Source organism: Polypterus senegalus, chromosome 3 (genome assembly GCF_016835505.1).
Source record: "Polypterus senegalus isolate Bchr_013 chromosome 3, ASM1683550v1, whole genome shotgun sequence".
Classification (NCBI taxonomy): Eukaryota; Metazoa; Chordata; class Cladistia; order Polypteriformes; family Polypteridae; genus Polypterus; species Polypterus senegalus.
In genome coordinates this window covers 194,618,144-194,633,682 of record NC_053156.1, presented here as the reverse complement: position 1 = coordinate 194,633,682, position 15,539 = coordinate 194,618,144, and the positions used below count along the sequence as shown (strand labels likewise).

At 39.2% G+C, this 15,539-nt stretch overlaps 1 protein-coding gene across 4 annotated transcripts in view; it reads left to right on the top strand.

Moving 5' to 3' along the window:
- The first annotated feature begins 715 nt into the window (after window positions 1-715).
- Window positions 716-15,539, top strand: part of LOC120525764 (leucine-rich repeat and fibronectin type-III domain-containing protein 2-like) — a 904,115-nt gene continuing 889,291 nt past the window's right edge. For 3 of the 4 annotated variants that reach the window (XM_039748348.1, XM_039748349.1, XM_039748352.1), the window contains exon 1: window positions 716-1,840. The gene's annotated coding sequence lies outside the window, so the exon portion shown is untranslated. The remainder of the gene's footprint in view (window positions 1,841-15,539) is intronic. The other variant, XM_039748350.1, reaches the window with a different exon arrangement.

Here is a 15,539-nt window from a genome sequence, read left to right as displayed (position 1 = left end):
GAGTTCTGGTTTTGTTTGCTTTGTTTCTAGTTTTGTACATTAACAGATGTGCTTTTTTTACTCTAATAAATAAGCCTTTACCTTTGGGCCTCCACTAACTGTTAAGCAGAACATATTTTTTTGATTCTGGAAATCTTAAAACAACAAATACTGTACTGAACTTCAATCTTTATGCTGATGTTGCACGTGCACATTGGTTTCTGACAATCATATTGCCATTTTCCTATAATTGTGTGCTGTACTGCTTTCATTGACAGTGCAAATCTCCAACTGATCCAATTCACTAGGAAGCCTTACCTGCTCAAGCTTTTTTTCCCAAGCCCTTCTCGCCCCCTAAAGACTCGTTTTAGCTGGGCAACGCTGGCACATGTTTTCTTTTTACCATTCATCCACGCCTTCACCCAAGGAACGTCCTTTACTAAAGTTTGAACTGGAAGTATCTTCCATTTGATTCCACTTCGCTTTTGAATATTAATACAACTGGCTGTCTATTCATTTTCACTGCTACATACACTCGAACAAATACTAATGTATTTTAGTTTACAATGAAAATTTACAACGTTTATTTTGTATCGCATTTGTAATTCGGACAGATCACAGCAGGAGAGACGGATGTCGCGCAAGTACCCGGTAAAGACCACTGTCTTCACTCTACTTCACAGCATGCGCAGTTCGTAGTATTGCTTGACTCAGTACCAAAGGTTTCACAAATTAAAACGACACCCTTCCTATCTGCACTTTGCAGGTCGGCACAAATAAGCCAACGATGCGCCGGACACGCGCACCTGACAGATCGGTGTCTTACATTCTCATAACGCTTTACATTGTCAACAGCTCTTACCGAAGATAACGGAAAGAGAACACGGAGCCTCTGATGCATCCTCCTTTGGTTAAGTTTGCTGTCGTGCAATTAGAAGGGAACTGCTTTGCTTCACAATTACACGCGCTAATCGGCTTTTAAAGAGCGCTGCCGAGCTTCACCCTGCTAGTCAGCATCCCCATCTCGACGTGCGGCTTTAGCTGATGCAGACCTGCTTAACTGGGTAATGTCAAGGACACCAGAGGAAGCGTATAAAGAGAAAAGCAAGCGGTCGGAATCTGGAGTTGTGTGATTATAATTATTTGAAAAAGGCAAGCATACACGTCCATCGGAATCGTCGTAGCCTAGCTATTTGTAGCGGCTGGTTGTGCCATCTAGAGTTCGGTGGGAGAGCACTGCAGCCCCTCTGATCGCCACAAACCCGCACGTCTGCTCTCTTTTTTCGTCGGAGACAAACCGATTAGTGTGCTCGTCCTGCAGTAATGAACTCGGAGACGAAGGCTTTCGACAAGAGCGCAGTGCTCGGTCGGGTGCAAGGACCGCAACGTTTACAGTCTAACGCGCAACGCAGCCATTAGGAGACACCTGCCGTTTGAGGGCATCAACGGGAAGGAAATTCTATACTTTTCTTTTTTGGAAATATCTGAATTTTCATCTTGAAGTTGCTGTTTTCCTCTCATTGGATAACCTTTTTCTTTTCATACTTTCGTTGGTCTACTGATGGAATATATGCGAATTGTGAATGTGTGCAAAACTGGGAGAGAACTACAGAATTAAAATTGTTTTCTGCCAGCGGTAGCTTAACTGTTGTTTTTATGTCTCCTCACTCCACTTCTGCTTCTGCTGTTGTTATTCGTTTGCTTGGATGATTCCAGTTGGCTTGAAGCGAGTTTAAATCTTGGAGAGGGGAAAAGTTCATTTAAAAGAAAGGGATCTACATAAATAACACTGGAGTACCAGACAACTGCTTTTTGTTGCAATTTAGATGTCTTACCGCGGGTTAAATTATCACAAGCAAAGGTAAGATCACCATATGTTTTAATGTGTTTTAAAGCCATTTTTATTGTGTTATTTTTAACAGATGTCTCCTGTATATTTTAAATTTCCTAATGCTGTTTTTTATGTGGGAATGCCTGTGGTGCAGAATGTTGACACACAAGTCCTTATCACTGGCTAGTCAAAGTATTTCTCTTTCTGTTTGTTAAGTGTGTAAATTGAAACGGACTAGCATGTAGATCTGTAAAATGAATTAATTCATATTTGTGCTTGTGAAGCAGTGAATGTCACTATACCTATAGTTTGTTTTCGGTTAAAAACATATTACATGGACATATATGTTAATCAATATGGATACAAAATAAATAAAAAGACGTTTTTCCAGCTTTAACAAAGTTCCACCTGTACATGCATGTTCATTGATACGGTTTGTGCGCATTAACTTATACGCAATTCTATCTATTTGCGTGAGGTTATGACTATATTAATTATCTCGTAATTAGATGTCTGAACAGACCTTTAGGCAAAAATGACAGCATTTTTCTGAATATATGAGTATGTATTTATACATATATATACATACACACATTTATAGTTATGCAACTTATATGTAGCTTGTAAAGCCGCGTACTAAAATGAAAATTCGTACGTCAGTGTATTTGCAATTCACATGTATATTCAAGCATACGTATACAAAAGCAGACGTGTACTTCCAGGCACACGTCTCTTATTACTATTCAAAGACGTGCACACCCGTGCTCAGCATCACAGTTTGCACTGAGCAGCATATCTAGCTCTATTTTAACAGTTCTACCAAGAACACGATCTCTCTCTCTCTCTCTCTTTTTTTTTTTTTTTGATACGCAGTTTAAAATAGAAAGCAGGTCTCATTATTCAACCGCTGCCGTACTTTAAAGAAAACAAACTGAATGTACAACCCATCTGTCGACGAGTTACATCCCTAACCAAATGCAAGAGAAGAAAATTAATTAGGCATACAGATCATAATTTATTTTTTCTCTTTTGTCCTCCAGCCATAAATTCGGACTGTTGTGTTTAATGGTTTTTGTTTCATGTCGAAAGACTACCTTTAGTTCATCTCACACGAAATGCCATTTTCCAAGCGCTTCTTCACGAAACGGGAGTTAATTCAAGATGCGTCTTCCCAGTATACATACTGTTAGTTGTAATTTTTAGGTGGACATTCGTCATTCTAAAGTTCTCGTTTTGGGCAATAGGCTATCCAAAGAATTATCAGTTCCTACAGATTTTTATTTCTCCATTGCCAGCTGCATACAGGCAATCGATTGGTGATCTGAGGAGCAGCTTACTAAGAGAGCCTACAAGGCAAGATCGGCTGTGTTAAAGTAAGTTCTATAGTCTTCAAGCGGCTATTACAACTATATATTAAAGCACTGCTTTCATGCGTACACTTTAAGTGTTAATTTCACACTGACGATCTTGCTGTGTAGTTTTGAACATCTCATTACAGGACCTATTAGTTGGTTTTCTCGTGTGTTTAGAATCTGAATATTAACGGGTTTACAAGCTCAATGCATCTTCTGCGAATTACAGTAATTCAGTTAATGATCACATCGGTCCTCTTTTAGTGTTTTTTTCGTTGGCTTTGCGACTTTGAATTGCATTAGGCAGTTTAAGTAAACGACTGGACAGGTGGATAAATACATGGATGCATGTTGTGGAAAATGTGCGCTGATCGGCAAAAGGCGGCGGTTCTAAAAAGACTAGTTATAAAAAAGACAAAAAGTTTTACGCTTGATATTTCGGCACCTCACAGATCAAGACAGATAACTCATTTCAAAGACTTAAAAGAGTATGGACCTAGTAACTCAGCAAATCTTAACGGGCACTTCTGACACTCTTAGACTTGTTAAAGTGCATGTAATGCATTTAAGTTGAGGTTCCCTCTTCTTATTTCAGCTTCTGTTATGGTGGGAAGCAGAACCCCTCTGTGCAAATTATATAGCCTACATCTATTTATAAATCTCCTAATCTCTTTCTAAACGATGTGGAGGTGGGTGGGGTATTACTGTCTTTGATGACGTCTGTCGTATGCGTGGTTTTTACTTATTTGCATAGCATTGCCGTCTTTACGCAGAGAATGACTTGTGCCCAATGCAGAAACACAGTAATAAAACGAATAACTACAAAGCATTACAAAGGCAGCGTTTTATGTAAGCCAGTTAATATTTGAAGAGTGATCGAGAATAATGTTTATATTCTTGTAATGTCGGGTGTGAGAAAAATTAACTCGTTCCTTTCTGGCCTTTGGGAACCATTGAAAGTGATACATGTAGACATAGAGCATCTTCAAAATTTGCGTAATGTCATCGAAATTAAACCGCGCTTTCTTCCAATATTAAGAATAGTAAAAGAGCAAGGATCGCAAAAAAAAAAAAAAAAAAAACGAGGGGCACAGTTACAATTGGGATGCATCTTTATTTCTTAGCTTTTATTTTATTAAACTGTCATCTTGGCGGCTTCATACTCAAGTTAAGCAGCATGCTGGAATTGCTTTACAGTTACCAGAAGAACTGAAACAATATATGGAAAAGGCAGATATATGCGAGCGGAAATTCCTCTACGTTGTAGATTATTCCTCACATGCGCAAAGCTGACAGGTTTATTGTAAAAAAGCAGCTGTTGTTGAGATACACCGGTAGCCTCAAAATAATTTAGCGCATTTGCAAAGAAAATGTAGCGTATATGGTTTTAAATCTCATAAAATGCAAGGTTCGTATTTATTTATTTTTTAAACTGGTTTGTTGTATTTAACTCTTTTTAAATGATTGCATCTTAAAATAACACATATGACAGCTATATGTGCATCTAAACAATCAATTCAGCCACTTTGGAACTCATGTAATTCAGTTCAGGGCCGTGGATTTCAGCGTCCATTCTGGTATTCTCAGACTCAAACTAGAAACTAGACATGGGAGGACTGCCCCCCAATTGCAGGAGTATCTCTTGTCACAGTGTGCCATTAGAATCCTCAGTGAACCTAAAACAAGTGTTTTTGAAATATGGGAGGAAAACCTTAATACCTGGCGAGAAGATCACAGAAACACAGGCAGAACATGCAGGTGTGACTACAAAGTTGGCATTTAAAGCCAGTCTCTGGATTAGTGAATTTATATGTAAAAAGACATTATGGTGGTACCCCTGAGCCACAACAGAGTATGTTCAAATAATGGCCAGGTAGTCTTTCAACATTCTCTTGGTTTTCTTAGTGGACTTTTCTTTGAGTCCAGTTTCTTCCAACATTCCTTGAATGTTTAAAATGTCTGGCATTTGTAAATGGGTCCCTTTAGAAATGAGTGTAGTTGTAGATGTCTCCTCTGATGGACTGGCTGCCTATCCTAGGATAGTCTATATGTCTCCTGGTAAACCTAAAATCTGACCATATATGTTCAGGAAAAGGGGTGACGGATGGGTTTATAATAACAGATACAATGTTTAGATGGCTTTTGTAATGTATTTTGTTGGTATTCTTGGCATAGGCTATACATCCCTTTGGGATGTCCCTATAGTATCCCTTTGTTTTACTCATATACACTTATTAAAGTATGATACTGCAAGAATTTCTCATCTCCACTCTGTAACAAGCAATGCAGTATAGTGGTTAAGAAACTGGGCTCAAAACAACCAGCCTTTTATATTCCTATTCCCAACTCAGTATGTGGCTTCATGCTAGTTACTTACTGTATCTGCCTTTTCTCCAACTACACATAGCCTTAGTGGGATGGAAAGCTTGCAGATATGTCGAGGTGGGTGGGAATGAATATATAGCCACCGTTATGAAGATGCTAGCAATTGACAAGTGCTTTGGTTTTGACTCAGAGGAGGGTGCAGTAACACTGTGGCTCATTGTGAGATTTCTTACTGGGTGATGTTCAGTTTTCTGGGTAAGCAGCTGGTCTTAGGATTTCAACTTAGATTGAAATCCAGCTGACAAGAGAACTAAAGTAGCAGATGTGATCTGAACATTTAAATGAAAGCCCCGCTGTGGATGCTGCAGTGGACATTTGACTGGGTCAAAATGTGATGTCTGTAAGAAAGAGACTTCTAAATAATTAGTATTTTGGGAACTGCCTACAAGGTGAGATGGTTATTATAGATAGATAGATAGATAGATAGATAGATAGATAGATAGATAGATAGATAGATAGATAGATAGATAGATAGATAGATATCAGCAGAAATCTACATATTTTATATAACAGTGTGAAGGCTAGGGGTGCCAGGGAGCCCCAAACCCCAAAATGAGAAGACACAATACAGTCCTGGGTTCAAATAAAGGGTTGTTTATTACAAGAATACCTTGTACACAATACACAGGTCATTTCCTTTTCTTTCTCTATCATTCTTGCGTTCTATCTTTTCCCACCACACTGCTGTTCTCCAGTTGAGTGTTGCCTTCTGTCCTTCCAGCTGTGACTCATCTGGACAAGGAAGCACAGTCTCTTTTACTGTGGACCTGGCAGTACTACCGGTAGCATGATGTGGCTAGATGGAAGCACTTCCAGGTCCTAAGAAAGCCAGGGAGGCCCTCTCCCCAGTAACACCCACTATAGTTCATCCAGGACCACTACAGGGCTGCGCCTCTGGACTCCAACTCCCATGTAGCCCTGCAACTGGGACTCTATATAAGGGACACTGCCACCTATTAAAGTGAAAGATGAACTGCTCCCTGTCGTTCTCTACTGCAAGTTCTTGTATTCTTCTGTCATCCCAACCACAGCAGAAACCATCATATGTTCCGGTTGGGTATTGTCTCCATTTAGACCATCCTTCCATTATTACATCATGGCCGGTTAAGGAATTTACTTTCATTCTGAGCAGAATGCCCAACCATCCTCTGGGGCATCTACAACAGCAATAGCTTTTATTGCCAAGGTTATTATACATTTGTTTATCTAGAAGCTAAAGCACATTAATTTTTAATTTTTTGCAAGCAAAGATAATCCTAATTTTTTGTATATTGGCAGACAGTATTTGCAATTGTTAACCTAGTGTTAGAGTAACACTAAGTTTCGAGTTACTAATCAAAAATAAGAAAAATAGACTCTGGTTGAAAAGGTCAGTGAAATTTCCATAACCACCACTAAATTAACACTGGGGACCTAGCGAAGATGGAAGTGTGAAATTCTTTAGTTTGAATTTTTATTTATTTTTTTATTTTTTGTAGAAAACATGAAGATCCTTCCTGTTTATGGATATCAAGTTTAGATGAGGGCCATTGGATACCTCTTGTCCTAATATGGCACCTACTAAGTAACAATTGATGCAATCCTATAATGTGACAAAACAAGTTAAAAAGTGAATGAAGAAATGTGTATCAGAAACAGTTAATCAGTAATTTCAAATTCATTGCGACCCTTTAATGGAAATCAAGGGTTCAGAAAATGTGTGAATGGGAAATTGGAGAAACTTGACATACTCATTGTATTTTTAAGTTACAGATTTAGCTTTTAAAAATATGAGGGTTTGCAGAAATTAAAATTAAACAAGTAGTTTATCCTGACATTTTCAGCATGTTAGTAACAAGATGTGAAACTTGCAAGTTATGCAGAAACTTCTGTATAAATAAGCCTCTCAAAGAACTTAAATAGTAATTTAATTTGCAGGATAAACTACATGAATTTTAAACTTTGTACATTCATTCTTTTATCATGGTGTTACTTGTAGTGTAATTCTTTAAATAACATTCACTGAATAAGTTTACATAGCACTTACAACTCAATGCTTTTTATAACTCTTAAGGTTAGCATGTGCAGACCTTTCATTTCCATGTTGCATTAAATTACTTGTAATTCTGATGCATGCATATAATAAAAATAGTTTGAGCATGCAGATCTGTATATTCTTTTCATGTTAAAGAAGAAAACTCATACAATGGCCATCTAATTTAACTATTAGCACAGATTTCACATATTTATACAGGAGAGCCTGTTCACCAGTAGTCTTAACCTTAGGAAAATAGGATGCTGATGACAATATATAATAACAACATCATGAATGTTCATTCCATATTTAGAAGTACATTAGATGAAATATGCACCTAAATATACTTCTTTAGGAGACCATTTCTTCTACTCATCATCTGGTAATTTACAGCACTTTTACTTTTATATCCTTAAGTTTGTAGAAGACAAATTACCTCATTAAAATAGGTCAGCAGATTTTTTCTAATTTGCTGTTCCAAGACTTGCTGACCTTTCTTTATCAATTAAAAATAAGGTCTCATATGCCCAGTTTGCTCACATATATTTTTCCTCTGTCTCTTGCTCTCCCTTGTATTATTATATGAAGTTTTATATAAAAATTTAGGCTTTTATACTACTGTTTCATTTAATGCCCAGGGTAGTTTGCAAAGAAAAAGATATGACAAAAGCATGATTCTTCAAGTGACATCAGAATGACATATTTTGGTCTCAGTAATTTGTCAGCTAGCGCAAAGTGATACTGGCTGGTGAATTGTCCAGACTCCATATAACAGTGCAGCTTGTCAGTCTAGCACAATATTAAGTTAGGGTAGGCCTCCTACCTAGAACAATGGGCCTTCTGTCCTTAAAGTTAGTACTTATGTTCCTTATGCAGTGGGCTGTTCAGCTACTGCTAAGAATATAGTTAGTACAGCCTGCCATTAGGATTACTGTCATACAGTTTGGATAATAAGAAAATTCATATTGCTGTAGTCTTTATAATATATTTGATATTAGTGTAGGTGTTGTTTGTAAGATTAATCAACTTCAAAAATGTGATAGAAAAATGTTTATTTCTATGCAATATGTTGAAATGATTTGCATATACTGTATTTCTTCTGAAACTTTACTTCAGTATGTTTTGCTTAAGAGAGTAATTTTATGGACTAAAGTCCACCCATCCATTATCCAACCCGCTATATCCTAACTACAGGGTCACGGGGGTCTGCTGGAAGAAACCCATGCAGACATGGGGAGAACATGCAAACTCCACACAGGGAGGACCCAGGAAGCAAACCCGGGTCTCCTAACTGCGAGGCAGCAGCACTACCACTGCGCCACTGTGCCGCCCATGGACTAAAGTACCTGACATAATACCTGTCTTAACAGTAATGAATACTGAGTTTTTGGGAAAACTCGTTAGAGGTTCCAGATTTGAAATTGTTTACAAGAAAGAGCAAATTAGAGATCAGTGATCAAAATCCGGAGACAAAAGTAAATTTGTCTTTCAGTTGCCCAGAAAGTATGCAGTAGCACAGAAGAGACTGGTGTTAATCAGTTTAACATGTTGATGCAGTTTCCCTAAAATTACCTGCAAAAGGTACCTATTTGAGCTTACCCCAAAGGGATTTGATGTTAATTGAGGTCTTTCCCAACATTTGTCTTTCTTACCCACAGAATACAACACTCAGACAAGATGGCAAGAAGTACATAGAATCTTACTGAACTAGAGTAGAGACTGAGAGCATTCTGTATTTACCGGGGTCATGTCTCTTTAAACAGGAGTAGAACATGATCATCTGTTTGCTTTGCGGAAGACCAGATGGAACCCTATAACAGGGTCCTTAAGCTTCTAAGATTAGGTTTGAGCCTGCTTTGTCTTTTTCTCTTTGACAATCAGTTGTGCATATGGCCAAGAGACAGCACATATGGTGACCTTAGCTCTTTTAGGGTGATTCCTGACTCTGGTTATGTGATTGTGCTCAAGTAGTACTTAACTGTGCACTGGTTATATAGTCAAAGAAATAAATATATGTTGAGTCATAAGGAATCCATTAGAGATGGGAAAAACCTATCCACTTCCCAAACTTCTTCATTCCAATATGAAATTACAGGAAACTGAATGGTATCCCTATAGTTAAATATGCAAGGAAGGAATCAGCCCTGCATTGGATATCAATCAAATACTGGCCTCAGTCAAACCAAGCCAGTTTAGATGCTTCAGTTGACCTGACCTACCCATGTGTAGGTTGTAGGAAAAAACAGAGCTACTGCAGCCAACCCACACAGTCAGTGTGTCATGGTGGTGATTGAAACCTGGGTCCTGGACTTGTGATGCAGCATAAATAACCACTGTGCCCAAATGGCACCTATCAGTGTTCTGCTATTAAAAATGCTAATCACTGATGTAAGTACATTATTGTATCCTAACCTGGCTGGGACACCTCAATATGGAAGGAGGGGGAGAGAAAACATCTATGGTGCATTATGTCCCTCGGACTGTTAGATGGCAGCTCCTCTGGGTTGTGGTGGTGCCATGAATTTCCACAGGGCACCATGGGAATTGGGGTTGTTCTACTCAGCTCTGTTGGGTTCCTTGGGTGCTGCCAGAGGGTGCTGTGTGGACTGGGGAACTCTGCTTTGTCAGGCTCCAGCCTTACCCAGAAGTTAAGGAGACAATGTAAAAGGAACTGCCTGCCTCAACTGGAGGAGCCAGAGTTGAGAGGAAGGAGGACGAAGCTTGCTGGGGGAGTGGAGGAGGCAGTGACTGAGAGAGAGAGAAGAAAGAAAGACAAAGAGGAGAAGGAAAGTATTGCCACGTGCTTGATTTGTGTTGGTGACTGTGTTGTGGGAAACTCTTACTTGGTTACGGGTTTCTCACCAATAAAAAAATCCTCTTGTTTATTTTATACTGTCTGTGTTGGGTGCTTGGGAAGCTGGAGCACCACCTACAGTCCACAATACATATAAAATATATATATATATATATGTGTGTGTGTGTAAAATATATAAGAATACATGGAATTTCAGTTATTTGATGTATCCATTTTATCTACTTAAACTCTACTGGTTTAATGTTATTGACAATAATGATGATTTTACAATTTTATTAAATCAATAAAATGATAATATATCAAAATAGACCTGGAATTTGTATTTAGGCATATGAATGAAAGGTTCATATGTGTAATCAGGATTTTTTTTCTCAGCATTTATTCTAAAACTGTCTTAAAGCCTTTATTTCTGATATTACTTTCCAGGCTTCTATTGCTTTGATAGGTATTATACTCCCTCCAACATCCTAATAAGACACACAGACTACAATGATTGCTGATCAGAAAACAAATGAATGAATGAATAATTAGAAATAGAATGGTGTTTTGAACTAACTTCATCTGCATGCAGTGTTATCTGTTAGTCTGTCTTTTGTTAATGTTCTAGATTTGTTACCCTACTCTGTAAACTTCCAGCATTACGAGAAACCAGCATGAGAGAAAGTAGGACATGAGTGAAGCAGAAACTTAATAGGTTATTGTAGTAATAGAACAAAGCACAGAGAAATCCTTACTTGCATGTCTGACCAATATGAAGCATGTCACCACTCTTCGGCACCATGATAAACCAGAATGTATTTAAATACTAACTTTATGATATTTATTACAAAGCAAAAATCAGATTATATATTCATTTCCTGCTTTGCGTGCCAATTTTTAACTTTTATTTTCCATTGTTTGCTGTGTCTTACATAATCAACAGCAACTGTGACCCTTTTGTATAAATGGCGCTTGGTAAAGTCCATTATAGACAACATAATCCATAAATAGGACGTAATGATGTAATGTGCCATGATGAATTTGCACCACTTTTGGACTTCTGAAAAGGATACACAAAGGTGATCCAAAACAACACATTGTGCAAATAGATACAGTATTTATACAATTAAGGCAGCAACCTTGCTATAATAATCTTGTGTAATAGATGGCCTGCAGCTAAACCTGGCCAGGATGCCCCAGATATGGAAGGATGGGGGAATGCAGCATTTTTAGGGCACTACCTTCCCCAAGATGCTAGATGGCAGCTCCCTTGGTATTCAGCGGTGCCCTAAATTCACACAGGGCATCCTGGGACTTGGAGTTTTGTATCTCAGCACTGTTGGGTGCCGTGGGTGCTGCCAGGGGGTGCTGTAAATATACAGGAGGCAAGGTTTTCGCCCAACCCGGAAGTGCTTACAGTACATGTGAGTGGAAGCCCAGAAGTACTTCCAGATTGGCCAGTATAAAAGGACTTGACAGACCTCACAGAAACGAGCCAGAGTCGGGTGGAAGGGGACAATACTTGCTGGGAGTTGTGGAGGAGAAGGAAAGAAAGAAGAAGAAAGAAAAATGAATTGTGCATTTTTTTGCGGCTGTGGTGGTGGAGAGCACTGTGAAAGAAGAAAAAGAAATAAAAAGAAATTCTTGGTGCTTTTAACATGTATCATCTGTGTCTGGTTTGTAGGGTTTGAGAAGAAAAATAAATAAAAAGAAATTCTTGGTGGTTTAAACATGTGTCATTTGTGTCTGGTTTGTCAGGTTTGAGGAGAAACATTACCCTTTAACATCCACATCAGGCATAGTTCACAGGATTTTCTGGCAAACTGTTTGGCAGAAACCTATTTAATTTTGTCGACATGACCCAATAAAACAGCGCTGTGGCACGAGGAAGCCTGCCAGAAAACCTTTGCTGGTCCATCATGGAAAAAAAAAGATGAAGCAGACTGACAACACTGGAAGAAGTCAAGTGCTCAACATCAGTGGCGTCAAAGACAAGACAGGGAACAGCTACGCATATTGGGAGGAAAAACTCCTGGGGCCTCATGCATAACACAGTGCGTAGAATTCACACTCTAACATGGCATATGGACAAAGTGGAAAGTGCTTATACACAAACAAAATCCAGATGCATACATCTGTGCGAACATCAACTTCCACATTCTTCTGCTGCATAAATCCCGGTCAGCGTAAAAAGTAATACACATGCACGTGCCTGCTGTCCTGCCCTGTCTCCTCCCAGAATTACACTTCTTTGAATGTGCAAATCAATATACAGTAAATAGCCTTTAAGCTCAGCGTATTGTGAAAAGGCAATGGCAAAAGCACGGGGGGAAATAGAAGAATTTCAGCGAATACCAAGTGGAGGCAAGGAAAAACATACTATTTGTTGATTTAAACAGTGGTATAAAAAACAAAAGGAAGTTGATCGAGTGACATAGCATGTCGGAGAAACTCGAAAGTTCAAGTTCACAAAGTCGCACAGTGCCCGAAATAAAAAAGAAGTTGTCAGATATCAAAGTCACCGTGAAAAGGCAAGTCATAGCCCACCATTTGAGTGTCATATGAAAGCTTATTAGGGTACAGACAAAAAAAAAAAATAGGCACACAGTGGGAAAAAAGCATGAAACATCATCTTTAATCTCTAAATATTCACTTTAATTACATAGTTTATTTTGTCATTAAAGTAGAACATCATAAACTTCATCTTAAAATTGTTTAATTTATTAGTTTCTCAAATCCCATCATAACTAAAGTAGCACATTAAATGTTTCTTTTTTTATTTGATCTTCTATGTGCTCTATGTGTCACATGCTACGTGCTTCTTAAACCGGCTTTCTTTTCCTCCGACAGGACACAGAATCCATTAAATTCGTGATATTACAGCTTTCTGAATAATTAAAATACTGAGATGTATACTTGATATCATTTTCATGATGATGGGAGTTAAAGCATGTTGTTAAACATGGGAACATGGTGGCGCAGTGATTGTTCATACCTCACGCAAGATGCTTGCTGTGCCATGTGCTACCTTCGATGAAATAATTTATTACTGTCCTTACTTTTCTTTCTCCAAATACCCAGTGGGCACACAATCAGCTCTGTAATAAACGTTAAGCCATCTGTAAGCTTAGAACGGCGATTCTTCCAAACTTTTAAGGAACATTGAAATATATTCGTAGTACATGTTCAATCATTCTATCCATCCAGTGTCGCGCCAGTCCCAGCAAGAATACAGCGCGAGGCAGGAACAATCCGTGAATGGAGCGCCATCTGCGACACCCTGTCCTCACATGTTTATTTATTAATAATATAGATTATTAAAATTAAGTTAAAGTTTTATTTTGCAGCATTTCATCTTAATTATATCTTCATCGTATGTAAATACTCGCTTTATAAAGTGGCTCAGGTTGTGCAATAGTATAACTGTATCGCAAGTTTACAGTGAGGCAATTGTACTTATAAGTACAAACAGTTCTACAAGGAGCACTTCATGGACTGATTGAGTGTGTTTATAGTTCTTGGGATGAAACTGTTTCTGAACTGCGAGGAAAGGCTCTGAAGCGTTTGCCGAATGAGAGCAGTTCAATAGACAGCATGGCTGAGGCAGCGTGTGCTTGATGCTGTATACCGATAATTCTCTTTCCGATCAGCTGCTGTACAGCTGTGATTCCCTACTCAAATATAGTGATATAAATACTCTGAGTGGTGCAGTGAGAGTAATATGGAAAAAGATGATCCTCTGTTGCAACCCCTAATGGGAGCAGCTGAAAGAAGTTGCAGTGAGAGTAACAACGCTAAAGCAGCTATTGCATTTAGAATTGTTTTACCATTCTGTGGACCATTATAGTATTACAGGTTAATTACAATCAGATGCATTAAACTAATAAACAATATGCGGTTAATTTTAGTGCATTAATAAAGCCACTTCAGAGATGTGGATCTAAAAAAGAAAGGGAAATCATACTGGAACAGTAGCACTGCTTTGACGCTAGGTGCCGCCAGTCTGCAAAACCAAGTGCAGAACTTGCGTACGCCAGGGTATGAGCTACTATGGAAATGTGCGTGGCTTTACGCCAAGTTTATACATGAGGCCCCTAGTGATGGCGTCCAGGAAGAGGTATGTGCCGGGTAGGGGATTGAGAGGTTTCTCAAACTAGTAAGCTTTGTCCCGTGCTCATACCTCATAGACGAGGATCATCCAGAGATTCTGTGAAGATCAGAATATACTCCTGAAGACAGTAGCTGAGTTCCCTACAGACATCAGAGTGCTAAAGACTTCAGCCAGCAATTCGACAGAAAGGGACACATGACTTGTCCCCGAGAAATGGTGGGACAGAGAAGTTCAACATTGACCTGTCCTTTAATTTGGCCATATCCCGACGGACTCAGACTCCCAGAAAGGGGAGGGGGAGACGAGCGATGCACTGCCTGCCGTGACAAAAGGTAAGGAGGTTTGGGAAGTGACTGAATGATCTACCAATAAGTTAAAACAGGCGAATCACAGTCGGCAACAAGTCATATCCTGAAACTCCAACTCCCAAGAGCCCATGTGAAACCCAACGGCACATGCGCAGGGAAACAGCATGCTTGCTGGCTCATGGCCGGGAGACGGGGCTGATGAATACCCGAACCCGCTTCTGGTCGATCGATTAATTGATTTTGATGTGCGAGAGTTGGAAAGGTTACTCCAACCCGTGTAGACTTTTATACAGGTAATTTCCCATACAAAGGAGTTACTTGAGGACCTGGGGATGACAGCCGAGGCACACTGGAGATGCACAGAAAAAACCTGCGGCGACTTGGCCAGGGACTTCCCCATATGGAGAATTTGGCGGTACAGGTGAGTAATCCCGGTACCATACAGGAAAGAGGTACGCAGAGTGAAAAGGTGCTGAGATTAATCAATATCACCTGTCAGGTAGCCTTGAGCTCTACATGTGATAGAGGGGTGATGACCGATTGTCCGGTAGAAGGATTGGATTAGTCGGAACAGCTGTGTAGTGCTGACTTCCAGGTTGTCCTGACCCTTGCTACATTGCCGCTGGTTATGTGCAAGTCATAAAGGGGTATAGACAGTAAGGAGTCTCCCTCTTTCTCATAGAGAGACCCAGACGTACTACACCAAAGATGAAAAAGAGATCCACAGAGGAAAGCAGGGCTCTCCTGATATTGCAGCTCATGGAC